At 45.0% G+C, this 17,110-nt stretch overlaps 1 long non-coding RNA gene across 1 annotated transcript in view; it reads right to left on the reverse strand.

Annotated features, from left to right (window-relative positions):
• Window positions 1–16,338, reverse strand: part of LOC145503975 (uncharacterized) — a 100,504-nt gene extending 84,166 nt beyond the window's left edge. Inside the window, exon 1 of the long non-coding RNA XR_014051971.1 lies at window positions 15,301–16,338. This is a non-coding gene — a long non-coding RNA (uncharacterized LOC145503975). The remainder of the gene's footprint in view (window positions 1–15,300) is intronic.
• Window positions 16,339–17,110: the final 772 nt, after the last annotated feature.

A 17,110-nucleotide genomic window follows, 5' to 3' on the forward strand; every position in this document is an offset into this window, starting at 1 on the left:
CTTCCTCTTCTTACCTGCTCTGCTGGGCCCTATCACCAGGCCAGATATAGAAGCAGGAGCTCTAAGCTTGTCTAGGCAAACAAACTTCCTGATGAGGAAGGACTAGTTCCTAGGAAGTTTGGGATTCTTAACTGGGCTGGAACCAGATCTAGAATGGAGCATACTGACTGTGCCCCAGCTTGGCCTCCAGTCCCTGCTGGGGACACCAAGGGTGACTGGGTGTCCCAGCCTGGCCAAGAACAGGGTCCCCTGATCCCTCCACTCTCAGATCCACCTGTGCATGGAGGTTCCTCAGAATCCCCAGAACTGGGACCTCCCTAGCTGTCCAGTGGTTAAGATTCTACCTTCCCAGTGCAGGGGGCATGGGTTCAATCCCTGGTTGGGAAACTAAGATCCGCATGCCACATGCAAAAAAAGAAAAACAAGAATCCCCAGAACTGCTGCCCCCAAAAGAGCCTAAGCACTTTCTCACGGGAGGTAGCTTCACTCAGACGCTGTGCCCGGGGAGCTTGTTGACATGAGAGGGCATGTCAAGGATAGTGAAGACAGAATTTTGCCTTTATCCATATGGTGATCAGGTCTCCTGAAGCATATGATTTTTCACACACCCATAGTTAGAAACTGGCAACCTTTATAAGAGTTTTGTTGCTAAAAAGCTACTGGCCCTTCTAGAGCACCAGTTTGCCCTACAAGGTATTTTTGTTGCTTGTTGTTTTGGAATGGGACAGTCATTTTCTCATTTCGAGCAATATGTGAAGAAAAACATCACCTGGCCAGGAAAACCATTGTAACGAGTTGTGTTTCAAAGCAGCTAATTTTGGATGGGTCTCAGAAGTTTCTAGATTTCTAAAACAGTCATGCATTCTCAGGTGGAGAGATGCCTTCCTATATCAAACAGGGGCTGTGGTGTTTGCAGCCCACATTAGAATGCTTTCCAAAATGTCTGCTTATACTAGTGGCTTTCATCAAGGGAGGCGAGGCCTCCTTGGGGATATTTAAGATGTTAGGGGGGTTTCTATTGTGATGTCACCATGATGCGGGAGGGACTCTGATAGCATTTGTCAGATACAACTCGGGGAAAGTCCTTCACAACAAATAATCACATCACATCTCACTTGATTTTCAAATTTCATTCTTGACATCTGTGTAGCTAATAATCCATTCATTATTATCTGAGCCTGGACAGAACCCTGCATGACATCTAAATATTGTGTTGAGTTGTTTTTTAAAAAAAAAACAACAAAAAAACATGGTTTAAAATACACTGACTGTCTCAGTAATGCCATCCACTGCACACATCAAGAAAAGTCTGTACAGTACTTAGATTGGCTTGGAGTTTTTCCAAGAGCCATTCTTCAGTCTGGACAATTAGAACACAAACACCAGTGCCTTCCAGGTGTTTCCATCACCGGCACCACACCCCAGCTCTGGTCTGCCTGTGTAGCTGCTGCACTGACAGTGATTCTATATTTAGAAGTAGGCCAGTGTGCACATGTCGACCAGAATCCTTTGGCCCAGCAGGGCATGTTGGCAAGGGTAAGTGACAGACAAAGAAAAAAAAAGGCTGAAGCATGCACCTTAGGTTCCTCAGTATTTAAGTCTGTATCACAGACACTAAGCATAATCATGTCTAAGAATGAAAAAAAACCTCCATATTTAAGTTCCCTTTCAGGAATTCTGCTCAATTTTCTGTGGCAGCCTGGATGGGAAGGGAGTTTGGAGGAGGATGGATACATGTATATATACGACTGAGTCCCTGCAATGTCCACCTGAAACTATCACAACCCTGTTAACCAGCTAAGCCAGTGTCAGTGCTCATTCAATCATGTCTGACTCTTTGTGACCCCATGGACTGTAGTCCATGGGGCTCCTCTGTCCATGGGATTTTCCAGGCAAGAATACTGGAGTGGGTTGCCATTTCCTCCTCCAGGGGATCTTCCCAGCACAGGGGTCGAACCAGCTTAGCCTGCATTTCCTGCATTGGCAGGCAGATTCTTTACCACTGCGCCACCTAGGAAGCATTAATCAGCTATACTCCAGTACAAAATAAAAAGTTTTTTATTAATAAAAAAAGTTCCCTTTTGGGACAGGATGGGTCAGCGTAATTAGAAATCAGATCCAGTGGTCTCCAGATCTCTTCCAAGATTCTGTCTTCTGCACCAAGAAGAATTTAGGTGCATCAAGAGACTTCCCTGGGCTGGCGTATCCTTGCAGCTTACAGACTTGCCGTTCTAAACAATTTCTCTTCCTGGCTAATGTCAACACTACATCCCCAGCCTGATAGCAGACCCTGGAGTTTGTAGCAACTGGTGTCCTTGTTCTGCTTTCCTCTAGAGAGAAGCCCCATCACCCAGCACAGATGGAGGTACCAGTTCCCATCTTTCCAGCCAAGTAACCATGGGCTAAGTCCTCAACCTAAAAGCCTCTTATTCCTAAGGGAGGATAGGAGTATCTTCCGGGGTTGCAGTGGGAGCTGCATGGGGTAATGAGCAATGGTCCTAGGACAGTGTTTAGAGGGATAGGTCTCTCCTCTGGCACTGATGACCCTTCCACTGCTGTCATCTCTAGAATCCACTGTCTTGGAGCAGTTTTGGTACAGCTTTGGGCTCAAGTGTAGGGTGAACCCCTTCCTTCACTTTCCATTCCAAATGGCATCTCATCTTGGGGGTCCCTGGTCCAACTTGGAGGCATCCTATCACCCCACCAGGGTGTCATTGGAAACTTTGGCAAAGTTGTCACTCTGAAAGTCTCAAAAGGGTACCATTCTTACGCTGACTCCTGTAGCCCCTGCCTGTCCTCAAGTTTCTCCCACCAGAACACTGAGATGTGAAAGGTCAGGGACTGAGGCTCATTATCTTCTGTCTTCTCAGAGTCATGTACACAGTGCGTGCTTAATAAGTACTCATTAGATGGATAGGTGGACAGAAGGATGGATGGAATGATGGATGGATGGATGGATGGATGGATGGATGCAATGATGACTGGATGAATGAATGGATGGATGGAATGATGGATATATGGATGGAAGGATGGATGGAATAATGGATGGAGAGATGGTTAGACAGATCTGATAGCAAACTCAGCCCAGAGAGAAAGCCCCACATTAGATGACCGTAGTGTCAAAGCTGCTCTCCCTTCTCCCTGGTGGAGAAAGAGCTCTCTCCTCCTGCCTGAGGCCCCCTCCCCCAGGCCTTCTGCAACAGCAAAGATGGGAGAAACTGGTGGTAATTTGGGTTCATCACAGCATCTCAAATCACTTTTCAAACTCTTGGCCCAGCCCCTTAGACCCTTTGCCAAGCACGTTTCTCCTTGGTTTTTAAACCCTGGGGAAACATTATCTGAACACTTCCAATTCATTTATGCTCAGCTCATCAAAATGCCATTTTACAAGAGCTGTTTGAACTCCAAAAGGTCTGGGAAGCTTTCCCTTGGCACAGTTACATGGAAAGGCAGCCTGGGACTTCCTAAGTAGATGGAGTGCCCTGCTGCACTACAGGCAATGCTCTCCTCCCCTTCCCCCACCCCCTGGACAACCTGAGCAGACAAATCCCACTTCGGGGCAGGAGGTCAGGTGGGCTCTATCCAGGCCACCTCACCGCCACAAACAAGAAAGAACTCCTGCACTCAATTAGACGATTTGAGTCCCCGGTGCAAACAATTTCAGAAAGAATCCTCCTGTGCAAACATTCCTTTAAATGCAAACGAAGTGTCTCCAGAATTCTCCAGATTAGTGATGAAAGTGGGAAGGGCATACTCCAAGATACAGAGGCTAACAGAGTCTCCGTTTCCTCTTCCATTTCTCTATGATTGGGTTACATGGTTTAAAGGGACTGTGTTCTCTAGTGCCCAGAGCGCTGCTGGATTCAAGATTCCATTCCATAGAGCCTGGTGTGGTCTGTCCTCCTCACAGCCTCCAGCTCACTCCACACGCATCCTGGAGACAGAAGGAGAGCAAATGCACAAGACCTTATGGAACACCCCTTCTCCATTCCTTGGGCTGCTCCCTATTACCTATCAGCTCCTCCTGTCAGCAACTCTTCAAATGTAAGGATGAAAACAAATAACTTCCTCCCCCCACCCACTTCTCCACTTTCACCTCCATGACCCAATTCAAATCTCTCCTGTGCCCTGGGTGGGGGTGAGGGGGGACAATGGGGTGGGGGGGTAGGGCTGGGAGGTATTAGTTGCACCAGAAATCAGAAAAGCAGAAATCACTAAAATTGAAAACAGAAGGTCAATAGAGAAAATAAATGAAAACAAAAATTAGTTATTTGAAAAGATCAATAAAATTAACAAACCTCTGGCAAGACTGGCAAGAAAGAGAAGATACAAATTACCAGTATCAACAATGAAATGGGATAAAGCAACAAAAATAACAGATATCACATGGTTAATAAGGAAATACTAGGAACAACACTACATGCATAAATTTGACAATTTAGATGAAATTAACAAATTCCTTGAAAATTAGTAACTACAAGATCCCTTGGAGGAAGGCATGGCAACCCACTCCAGTATTCTTGCCTGGAGAATCCCCATGGACAGAGGAGCCTGGCAGGCTACAGCCCATGGGGTCACAAAGATTTGGACACGACTAAGTGACTGAGCACTGCACTGCACCGTTTATCTGAGATGAAGGAGATACTATGAACAGCCCTATAACTAATAAATAAATTTAACCCATAATTTTAAAACTTTCTAAAAATAAATCTCCAAACCCAGATGATTTCACTGAAAGAGTTTTTTAACACAAATTTAACATAATTTCTTCCAGAAAATAGAAATTTATTTTATGATCCTAGTATTACTTGATATCAAACCAGACAAAAACAGTATAAAAACAAAACTACAGACAATACAAATATATCTTCTAAAGTCTTAAACAAAATATTAATAAATAAAATTTAGCAGTATATAAGAATAATAGAGGAGAATTTCCTCAACTTGACAAGCAACATCTACAAAAAGCTATATGTAGCTAGCACCAAACTTGATGAAAGAGTGCTTTCCACCTAAGACCAAGAACAAGATAAAGATGTCTACTCTTACTACTATTAGCAACATAGTACTGGAAGTTCTCCCTGGAGAAGGAAATGGCAACCCATTCCAGTATTCTTGCCTGGAAAATCCCATGGACAGTGAAGCCTGGAGGGCTACAGTCCATGGGGTTGCAAAATGGTCAGATACGACTTAGCAACTAAACAATGACAACAACTGGAATTTCTAGCTAAATCAATAAGGTAAGTAAATAAAATTCTTACAGATCAGAAAGGAAGTAAAGTGTTGCTCTTTGCAAATGATATGATGGTCTCCATAGAAAATTCTATGGAAGCTACCAGTAAAAAACTCCTAGAACTTATTAGGGAGTTCATTAAGGTCTCAAGGTAAAAAGATCAACATACAAAAATTAATTGAATTTCTGTATCTTCATATGAATACATGCATGGAAACCAAAATTAAACATATAGTATCATTTATGATCTCTTTAAAAAATGAAATATTTAGGTATAAATCTAACAAAACGTGTACAAGTCTTGTAAAATAAGATCTAGAAACTGCTGATGAAAGAAATAAAAAAACCTAAACAGAGAGCTACCCTATGTACATGGATTGTAATACTCTATACAGTAAAGATGCCAGTTAACCCCAAATTAATGTACAGGTTTAAAGTAATTCCTATCAAAATCTTCGCAAAATACTTGTAAATATAAGCACGATTATTTCAAAAATGTGTATGAAGAGACAAGTGAATTGTAATAGCTAAAACAATTTCAAAGAAGAAGAATAAAATGGGAGTCACTCAATTTTAAGACTTATTATGTAACTACAGTAATCAAGACTGTGTCATATTTGCAGAAGAATAAACACAAAGACCAATGAAACAGAATAGAAAACCAAAACATGGCCCCACACAAGAACAGCCAACTGGTTTTTGACAAACGTGTAAAAGCAGGTTTATGAAGGAAGGGGACAATTTTTAACAAAAAGTGCTGGAGTGATTGGACAGCCAAAGGCAAAAAAACCCCTCAACCACACCTCAAATTGTACCAAATTAACTGTAAACAGGCCATATATTTAAATTTAAAATGTAAACCATAAAACATTTGTAAGAATACATAGGGGGACATCTTCAGTATCTAGGACTTGGTAAAGAGTTATTGAACTTGACACCAAAAGCACAATTTGTAAAAGAAAATAATTGATAAACTGGACTTCATCAGAATTAAAAACTGTTGCTCTTTGAAAAGTCTTGTTAAGAAGATGAAAAGACAAGCTACAGATTGTATATTAGTTCTGAGTAGGGAAGATCCCCTGGAGAAGGGAATGGCTACCCACTCCAGTATTCTTGCCTGGAGAATCCCAAGGACAGAGGAGCCTGGTGGGCTACAGTCCATGAGGTCACAAAGAGTCAGACATGACTGGATGACTAACACTTCTGTAACAAATTACCACACATTTAACAACTTAAAACAACACCCATTCATTCTCTTATAGTTCTGTAGGTCGGAAGTCTGATAGACTTGGCTGGTTTCTCTGCTCTAGGTCTTCCTTAGCAGGACAACTGTGTTCCTTCGTAGAGTCTCTGGTGATTATAATCTCCCAGACTCACTCTGGTTGTGGGCAGAGTTCAGTTTCATGCATTTGTAGGACTAATGTTGCCATTTCCTTGCTGGGGTCATCCTTGGCTTCTAGACATCTCCTGCATTCCTTGGCTAGTGATGGAGGAAGGGGTTCCTCCATCTTCAAAGTCTGCAATGGTGGGTTGAATCCTTCTGACACTTCAAATCATTCTGACCTCCTCCCCTTCTCTCCTCCCAGCTCCTGGCTCCCGACTTTCCTTTTTTCCTTCTTCTTTTTTTTCCTCTCCTTCCTCTTCTCCTCTTCCTCCTTCTTCTTCCTTTATTCCCTATTTTTCTTCTTTCTTTCTCTCTCCTCCCATTTGCTTCCTCCTCTACTTTTAAGGGCTCACGTACTTAACACTGGAGGAAGACATGGCAATCCATTCCAGTATTCTTGCCTGGAGAATCCCATGGACAGATGAGCCTGGTGGGCTACAGTCCATGGGTTTACAAAGAGTTGGACATGACTAAAGCAATTTAGCATCCATGCAAGCACATACTTACACTGAACCAGATAACTAATGATAATTTCCCTGTTTGAAAATCACTCACTTAGTAATCTTAATTGCATCTGAAAACTCCCTTCACAGAAGTATCTAATGTTTGACTGAATAGTCAGGGAACAGGAATCTTGGTGGGGAAATCTTTGAGATTATGCCTACCACAGACTTGGAGAACTTACTTGAAAAATCCTATATCTGATCAAGGATTCATACCTAGAAAACAGGCAGTCACTAAAGAGGATACACAAATGGCAAGTGAACACATAAAAAGATGATCAGTAACACTAGCCATTAGAGAAGCACAAATGAAGACCACGATGAGATATCACTACACACCTATTGGGAAGGCTAAAATGAAAATAATGACCATACCAAATGCTGGTGAAGATTCAGAGGAACTGGATCTCTCATCCATTGTTGGTAGGAATGTAAAATAGTACAGCCACTGCAGTCCTGAGTATTTATCTCAGATAAGTAAAAACTTATGTCCACACAAAAACTTTTATACAAATTTTTATTGTTGCCTTATTTCTTTTATAATATCCCTAAGCTGGAAACAATCAAAATGTCCTTTAATGAATGGGTGAATGGTTAAACATACTGATAGAACCATACTATGAATGTACTAGTAAGCATTCTCCAGAGTTAGGTAGATGATAGATAGATGATAGATTAATTTTAAGAAATTGGCTTGTATAATTGTGGAGACTGTCAATCTAAAATCTTCAGAATAGGTTAGCAAGCTAGAGACCCAGGGAAGAGTTGATGTGGTAGGTCAAATCTGAAGTCAGTCTGCTGAAAGTTTCCCTCTTCCTTGGGAGAAATCAGGTTTTTTTCTATTGAGTCCATCAATTATTTATTTACAAATTCTACTGATTTAAATGTTAATCTCCTCTTAAAAGATATCTTTGCAGGAACAAAATAGAATAATGTTTGACCAAATACCTAGGAACTATGATCTAACCAAGTTAACACATGAAATTAACATTACAGTGGAGTACTACTTGGTGATAAAAAAAGGAACAGATGGTTGATTCAGCTTGCACAGGTCTCAGGGGAATTCTGCTGAATGAAAATAAAATACAGTCTCAAAAGGCCACGTACCATATGATTCAATTTACATAACAGCTTCAAAATAACCAAAATACAGACATGGAAAACAAATTAGTGGTTGGGGGGAGAAAAGGGGTGACTGTCAGGGGAAACATGAGGGAATCTTTACAGTGATAGAGCAGACCTGTACCATGACTGCAGCAGTGCTTTCCGGCATCTCCACCTCTAACAACCTGGCAAAAAACTATACACACACATTGTGCCAAGGCTGGTTTCCTGGTTTTGGTACTGGACCATAATTATGTAAGTTTTAACTGGTGGGCTAAGTGATGGAGGATACACAGGGCTTCTCTGTACCGTCTATGCAACTTCCTGTGGATTGATAATGATTTCATAATAAAAAATGTTTAAAAAAGAAAGAACCAGAGGATTTATAGCAGTCAATATGCAGATTTTGAATAGTAAACATGTAGTCCTCTGAAATGACACATGCTTTTTAAAATCTTTTTCCTGATTTTTCTTTTTACAAGAATGTCCAAAACTTTTCCCTCAGAAGGAATTTAGACAAGTACCAACGAATGAAGTGATGCCTGTTCATACCTATGGGAGGAAGCCAGAAAGAGAGCAAGGCTTACGATGCCCTCTATCTGAATACCAAGAAGCCACTGAGATGACCAAACCCCAACTGTGAGGCTCCTAAAACCTGAACTCCCCACTTCCTTCTCATCCTCCTCTTACGTGGTCTTGGGCTTGCAGCAGCTGCCATGATGGGCCAGTGGCACATCCAAAGTGGTCCTTCTGAACCAGAAATTGTTCTTTTCCATTTGTTAATTTCCATTTGTTCCATTGTTAAGACAATTTCCTTTCTTTCCATTTCTATCTAAGCCAACGGCTATAAATAAGTCCACATCATGGTCTTCAAAGGCCACCTAATCTGTGTTCACAGATTCCATTCATATGACCATAGGAAGCCCCAGAGATGAACAAGCCTTCCCAAGCAAGTTATTTATAACTATTAATGGTGATAATTGAAAAATACATGTGCAATTTATTTTTGAAGCCACATAGATTCACTGAAGCTGATCCTCTAGTTATGGGACTAGACTGCATTCACATTGCTTTTGAAATAGTCTTCAACAATCAAAATAAGGGAATTCTCTGGCAGTCCAGTGGTTAGTGTTGTTGGCCAAAATCTTGACCTTCTCTGTCCACCAATTGAATTTAAAACATGGAGACAGAGTTTAGAAAATAGAAAGCTGGCTTTAATCCCCAGCAGGTGGAGAAGGGAACACAGCAGGCTCATGCCTCAGAACTGTGCCCTCCCTCCACAAGGAGTCTAGAGGCTTATATAAGGCAAGGGCTTCCAGTCAGGAGTAATGAGGAACCAAGGTGATGGGATCTTGATTTCTTCCTCTTGCATCGTTTCAAAGGCAGTCTTGAACTAGCATCAGTGACCCAGTAATTGAGTCTGGCAGTTTGGTGGCTCTGCAGCCTTCTTTCTGATATGTAACTACATGGGGAAGGGTGTTGTATGGGTAAACACCAGATATAGGATGTATTTAGCGTAAAGTCAAAGGAGAAAAACATGAATTGTAGCTCTTGCAGAATTAGGGGGCAGAAAAGCAAACTTAGTTACAGACATTCAGAGTTAGGAACAGTTAAAGTGAAAAAAAAACTAGGACTATTCAGGCCTGCTCACTGTTCTCTTTATCTTCTTTGTTCTCAGGAAAGGGAAAGAGGAAAACTCATTCCTCTTCTTTCCTTTTCACTGCAACATTAGGACTTAGCACTTTCACTGTTGTGGGCCCAGGTTCAATTCTTGGTCAGGGGACTAAGATCCTGCAAGCCTCATAGAGCAACCAAAAAAATAATAGCTAAAAAACAAAGTTAAATCAAAATAAGAACCATCTAGACAGGACCTTAGGAGAATCTAAAGGACCTGCCAAACAAGAGGTTAGCAATCAACGGCCTCCAGTCAAAGGGGTAGGACAGGTCTGGGATGACGGGACCAGACTGGCTCGTGGGGCACAGCACACAGAGACGAGCTCTGTCTATGGTGCCCCAGTCCTTTCTCCTCCTCCCTCTCGCCCAGCAAGATCCTCATTCCCCTCTGACCCTGTTGGCCAGGTTTAACTGACCCCCGCCCCCCACCAGAAGAGGCACCTTCCCTTGAGGCCTCCTTCCCACCTCCCCTCCCATGAGAATGAATAAGCAGGGTTTGGCTGGCCCCTCGCCCTGCCTGTGGTTATTACAGCTGACTCACCAGACCATGCTGGGTACACAGTTTGGAATATTGAAGCAATTCACTTAACATGAGATCATATTTCCCTCTGTCATTACATATTCTTGGAAAACATGACTTTTAATGGCTGCAAACATTGCCAGGACCATCTGCTTACTTGATGTTGGCATCAAACTGGCAGACAGAGCAAACAGATTTATGGCTACCAAAGGGGAAAGTTCAGGGAGGGATAAATTTGGGATTAGCAGATACACACTACTATACATAAAATAGATAAAACAACAAGGTCCTACTGTATAGCACAGGGAACTATATCCAATATCTTATAATAAACTATAATGGGGAAAAATTGAAAATAAATATATAATATTTATATTATATATATATAACTGCCTCACTTTGCCCTACACTAACTTACAGCATTGTAAATCAACTATTGCTTGTTGGTGGTGTTCAGTCACTAAGTCGTGTCCAACTCTTTGTGACCCCATGGACTGCAGCACACCAGGCTTCCCTGTCCTTCACCATCTCCCAGAATTTGCTCAAACTCATGTCCATTGAGTCAATGATGCCATCCAACCATTCATCTTCTGTCGCCCCCTTCTCCTCCTGCCCTCAATCTTTCCCAGCATCAGGGTCTTTTCCAGTGAGTCAACTCTTCACATTAAGTAGCCAAAAATCAAAAGCATCAATTTGACGATCCTACAAATCAACTATACTTCAATTAAAAAAATAATAAAGCAGTTTACTATACATTTGAACAAATGCTGTAATAATCAAATTATTATCTCAAACCTCTTTACCACTTAGAAACTTAGTCTGGAAAGGATGAGGGTTGACTTTTTAAACCTTCAGGGCAGTAGTCAGGTAGAAATCTTCTTCCCATGTATAGTCCATCTCCAGATAGGTCCCCTGTATGGGGCCCTCAGTAAAGGTTATGAGAAAGTCGGGTGGTAACAGCAACCATGTTGATTGAGCATGTACTCAATTGCAGCCCACACAGAGCACTTTGATAGAGAACCGTCTCCACTCCTCCACGGCAGCATTTTCAGCCCAAAATGAATGACGAGAGGACAAATGACAGCTACTCATTGTGAGAGCTGAGATTCAAGGTGGCTCCGTGGCAAAGAACCCACCTGCCAGTCCAGGAGACATGGGTTAGATCCCTGATCTGGGGAAATCCCACAAGCCACAGAGCAACGAAGCCCGTGCACCACAACCCTTGAGCCTGTGCTCTGGAGCCCAGGAGCCACAATTAGAGAAGTTCTCATGCCCTTGAGCCTGTGCGCCACAACTAGAGAATAGCCCCCACTCACCACAACTGGAGAAAAGCCTGTGCAGCAAGGAAGACCCAGCATAACCACAAATAAATGAATAAAATTCTTTAAAAAATAAAAGGATTCAGGTCAGTGTATGGAGCCAGCAAGTAGTGTCCCACAGCCAGGGTCCCTGCGCCCCTGTCCTGCACAGGTACCTCCTGGTCAAACGTAGGAGAAACCCACCCCTCTCCATTGCTGCCTGTTGCTGAGAACCTTCCCTCCAGCTTCCATTGTTGTTCTGCATCTTGTATCTGCCACTAAAACAGGACACTTGTGCTTCCAAAAAGTGGTCACAAGAATACTTCCAATCTTACCTGCTCTTCCTGAGCCTGGCATTCTTCACCAAGAGGTGGGATCTAAGTCCTCTTGCCTTGATCCTGACCAGCCAGGAACTTGCTTACAGTCAAGAGTGTAGCAAAGTGTCACACATGGTTTCCAAAGCTAGCTCATACAATCTGAGGCCATGTCTACCTGGCAGCTGGAATCCCTGAGGCTCATTAAGAAGCATGGCCTCACTGAGGCCGCCATGCTGAGAAGATGCTCAGGCCAGGTAGAGGTGTTCTGGCTGCGAGTCCCAGGTGACAGCAGCAGCCACCACAAACACAGGCAAGCCTTTGGATGACTCTAGGTCTCAGCCTCTCTGTATCCCCAGCTGAGTCCCCAGACATCGTGGAGCAAACACTGGCCAAGGGGGCCAGTGCAGCTCATGAAATGTCATGACAACAAGGACATGGAGGACAACCTCACTGATGAGTGTTGTCACTTTGAAGAGTATTTGTGAATAGTCAGTGCTCAAGAAAACTTGAATTTCCCTGAAAGAAACTTGAAAATGAAGACAAAATAACCCAAAACTCACAAAGTTCATAGCTCTGTGGAAAGGCTGGATTAGGGAACTTGGTTGACCCCAAAGGCCCAATTGGAGACTCCCAGCATTACCACCCAAGTGAAGGTCAAAGGGAGAGTTGGGTCAGCTTAGTGCTGGCCCCTAAGTCCCCAGATGGCTGTCAGGGGAGACCGGTTCTCCTCCAGTTGTGCTTGCCCTCCAGAAAGAAAACAGAGTGGCCTTGGCTATTCCTTCTAATGGGTGAGACTCGGGTGGTGGGCACATGGGTCAAAGGAGAGCATCGTCAAGAACAACATGGTGGTGGCCACTTTCCTGGCACACGTGGCCCCAGGTCTGTCAGGCTCTCACCAGCCTCCCCAGTCAGACGTGACTTGGCTCTTCTCTGGGTTCAGGTCAGCAAATTGGATGGAGGAAAACAAAGGGTTCAACCCAATCCTCCAGGAAGGAGGGGAGAGGCAATTCCTCCCCTCAAGGTGACCTTGAGAAGAGGGGAAGAAAATTCCCACCTAGACATCATATTAACTTCCCAGGTGGCTTGGTGGTAAAGAATCTGCCTGCCAATTCAGGGAAGCAGGAGACATAGGTTCAGTCCTTGGGTCGAGAAGATCCCCTGGAGAAAAAAATGGCAACCCAGTCCAGTATTCTTGCCTGGAGAATTCCATGGACAGACGAGCCTGGAGGGCTGCAGTCCATGGGGTTGCAAAGAGTCAAACACGACTGAGCACGCATGTACCCATCAGACATCACCTTAAAGGATTTGGGGTACAACTGGCCCACCATTCCCCACAAGACACCTGTGTTAAAGTTGTTTTTACAGCTCACTCTGAGCTCACTGATGCTCACAAGAGAGACCCAGATAATGAAGAATGCGCCCCACGTGTCCACAGAGCAAGACCTGCTCAGAGAGGGAGTGGCTTGAGCTGGGAGAGTCTGAGCAGGGCCCACTGGCCCCTTTCTCTCTGAGGCCAGGTCAGACCTGGCTCATCTCTCCCCCGGCCACACACTGCTTTACACAGAGTGAGAACTCATCCTGGTGGAACAATGACTGGGGAGGAAGATGGAGGTCACTGGACATGGTGGGAGAGTAGAGGGAATGCACTGCGCAGCCCCAGGAGGGAGAGGATTCACGGAATACACACAGCCAAGCTCAACCAGACACACTTTGGTTTTCTTGGAAGCCAGCAAGACACAGGAGAAAGGGGCTCAGAGCTCCCCTGGAGGCTCCCCTCCTTCTGCCCCATTGCTGGGCACCAACCCTCCAGGCTTTGTGTTCAAGTCTGGTCTTAGATGAGAAGGTCAGGCTGGGCAGGTAAGTGCCAAGTAAGCAGATTGGAGTACCTGTGTTCCTAGAGTTGCTGCCAGATGGAAAAACAAACACAAGGATAGGATTTTTTAAATACTGGCAGTTTCTGAGGACCACTTCCTCCCCCATTTCCCTAGGAGTGCCTTTGGGCTCTGGGGAATATGACAGCGGCTCCCATTTGGACTTTTCATGTCCTGTGTTACCAGCAACAGCACATCCTTTGGAGGCTGGTGCAGTTCCCCTCGAGCATCCCCAGTGGCTCAGTGGTAAAGAATCCTCTTGCAATGCAGGAACCGCAGGAGATGAGGTTGGATCCCTGTGTCAGGAAGATCCCCTGGAGGAGCATGGCAAGCCACTCCAGTATTCTTGCCTGGAGAATCTCATGGACAGAGGAACCTGGCGGGCTACAGTCCATGGGGTCACAAAGAGTCAGACAGGACAGAAGAACTTAGCATGCACACATGCACAGTTCCCCTTGTATAACAGGTGCTCCGTCAATGCTGGTCAAATCAAAGAAAAACTTGGGAGGCACTCTTGTGCACATTTTAAGAGTCTTGTCCACCTCTGGGCCTGAGCCTTTGGGTTTCAGGGTTTTCATGGTCCCCACTAGTATGACAAACACCTCCTGAGTGGCCAGAAGGCTAGCAGACCATCTCCGTACTAGGTGAGTGTGGTCTGTGAGGCAGACACCTCACTTACCAGCCTCATCCACAACTTGGAAATCTACAGCATCCCCACACCTGGGAAATCTCTAATCTTTCCAAAGGCCTTTTGCACTGTAGCTTTTTCTGGCTTTCTTGCCTGGGGGATGAGCCTCTGCCCCTCCCCCACACACTCTCAACACACAGTCCCCTCTCTTGACCACAGGCCTTGGAGGGACAGCTCTCCCTGAGCATGAGAATTTCAGAGATAGAAGGAATCTCTCATTTGCTGCAAAGGCAGCTTCTGGCTGGCGCTGGACTTCATCCTGAAGTTTCACCTTCTGGTGAGGATGGGCTGGAGAGAACACTTTATACACAAGATGGCATCCCCTCTCCCCACTCCTGGCTCCAGCTCTGCCTCCCTCAGGAAGTCCATCCCCGGCCAGGGAGGGTGCCCAGGAATCCCAATCTGATGGTGTAAACCTTCTTGATTACACCACTCCAGGTCCCCTCAATAATTATATGTGGGAAAAGAAGGTAAAAGATGGCCCTGACTGTGACTGTGTTGCACCTAGCATCCCACCCTGCACTGCCTCTTTCCTCCCAAATAGTAAAGAATGAAGTCATCAAGCTGCTATGCATCAGGCAAATTCAAGGACTGTGGACACAGCAAGAAAGAGAGCAAAGGCAACTGGGAGCAGCTGTTCCTCCTGCTGCACTGCCATCTCCCTTGGAAATGACATTTATTTCTAACAATCCCGAGCCTCTGACTCACCGGCTGCCCTGATTCTTCCTGCCAGCTGCAAATTTTTGGAGCTCTTTGTCATCGACAGGAATGTCCACGATTGCTCGGGGTCCCCACAGCCTTGGGGCCTGGCTTGGTGGCAGAGTACAGGAAAGGGCCACACCGGACAGTCACGGTTTGGGAGACCGACCAGCCCTGCTCCGAGCTGCAGAGGAAAACCCCAGTCTGGCAGAATCTCACTCTAAGGGCCACAGATCAGCTGTAAGGCAGGGATAGAGGATGGGGCAAAAGGAGGGCACTTGGGGCCACATTTAACTCTTGTTTTTTTTTAAGGCCCCTTATCGTCTTCTAGCAGATCCAGACACCTCCAGTCCCGGAACTGAGGATTCAAACTGGTGTGTCCCTTCCCCTTCACAAGTCTGTGAACAGAACAGACTTGATTGGAGCCAGCTGTTCTCCTTTCTGAAGATCTAGCTGGAAAGCCTCACATCCATCCTTTCAGGCTTGAGGGCCCCCGGGAAGCTGAAGGCAACTGCAGCCTGGGAACAGGGTAGGGCCGTAGATGGGGAGGTGGTGGAAGTAGGGGAGTCTCCTGGTACCCCTGATGCAGAGCGCATGCAAATGGACATCAGCAGACGTGGCGATGATGCAATGTTTGGCCAGATAGAAAGAAGACCCAGAGCAGCATTTGGACAAATGTGCTACCTTGATTTCCATCCAAACAGCAACAGAACTCAAGGTGAGAGCTGTCGGCTCATCCAGGTGGCAGGCAGAAAACCAAAGCGAAGGTCAGAGCACACACTCTTTTCCAAAGTGGGCGTTCGCTCCAGAGGGATCCGTGAGGACCCGACGGGTGAGCACTTTAAACTCCTCAAGCCACTGGTTACTCCAAACTCACCTTCCCTCTTCACGAACGTCACAGGATCTGGAGTTTAAGGCAGCATTGGTGCCCAGGGATGCCCTGTCTGTCTGAAGGGCTTGCTGGTAGCACCTGGTTCTCAGGTCACCTACTTGGTGTGAACCTGGGGCAGCCGTGGGGCTGGGACATGAGCAAGATAGGAGTACTGCAAACAGACACCCAGACACCTGCTTTTCTTGTTAAGTAAAAACAAGTTAATAGTCACACCAAAACAATGATGAAAACCACAAGTGACCCCAGGATTTCTGACTCACCCCCCAGTCTGAGTGCTTTGTGACATTCCACCCAAAGCCATCAGCCACCTTCAGGGGTACAGAAATGCCAGTCAGCAGTCCTTTTGTTTCCCTAACTTGGGGCAATTACCCATGTGTGCCTGCTCCCAGATGGCTCTTGCTTTCAGATTTAAAAAAAAAAAAGAAAGAAAGAATAAAAGAACAACAGCCAAAAAAAAGCCACCCAACTTTCCCCTAAGCTCAAGTGACTAAGAAAAGCTGCCAAGGACCCTCCCTCAGACCATAATTGTGGGAAACCTCTTGCAAAACAGTTTTCTCTGTAAGATAAACTGTGTCAGTTCCCAGCAGCCAAGTGCCACACCTGAGAGAACCAGTGAGAGGTTTCCTTTAAGAAAACTTCGAGAAAACATTGAGAAAGCTCACTCTCCTATGCGCCAGGAATAGCTGTGAAGACTGACTTTTACAGCCTGAGAAATACTTTTTTTTTTTTTTGGTCTTTAAAAAAAAATATTCAGCACAACATTCACCCAATTCTGGAAACTTGTGTTAGCAAACTCTAACTCAGTCTGGGACTCTGTGACCTCCCACAGGCAGAGGGTCTGGCACATGCCAGACATAAGTCAAGGCCCTTTTCTGGCTGCCGGGCCATGCACGAGCCACGAGTCCAGCTGCCCACCAGAGCACGGGG

Source organism: Giraffa tippelskirchi, chromosome 4 (assembly GCF_054371585.1).
Source record: "Giraffa tippelskirchi isolate mGirTip1 chromosome 4, T2T-mGirTip1v1.2.pri, whole genome shotgun sequence".
Taxonomy (NCBI): domain Eukaryota; kingdom Metazoa; phylum Chordata; class Mammalia; order Artiodactyla; family Giraffidae; genus Giraffa; species Giraffa tippelskirchi.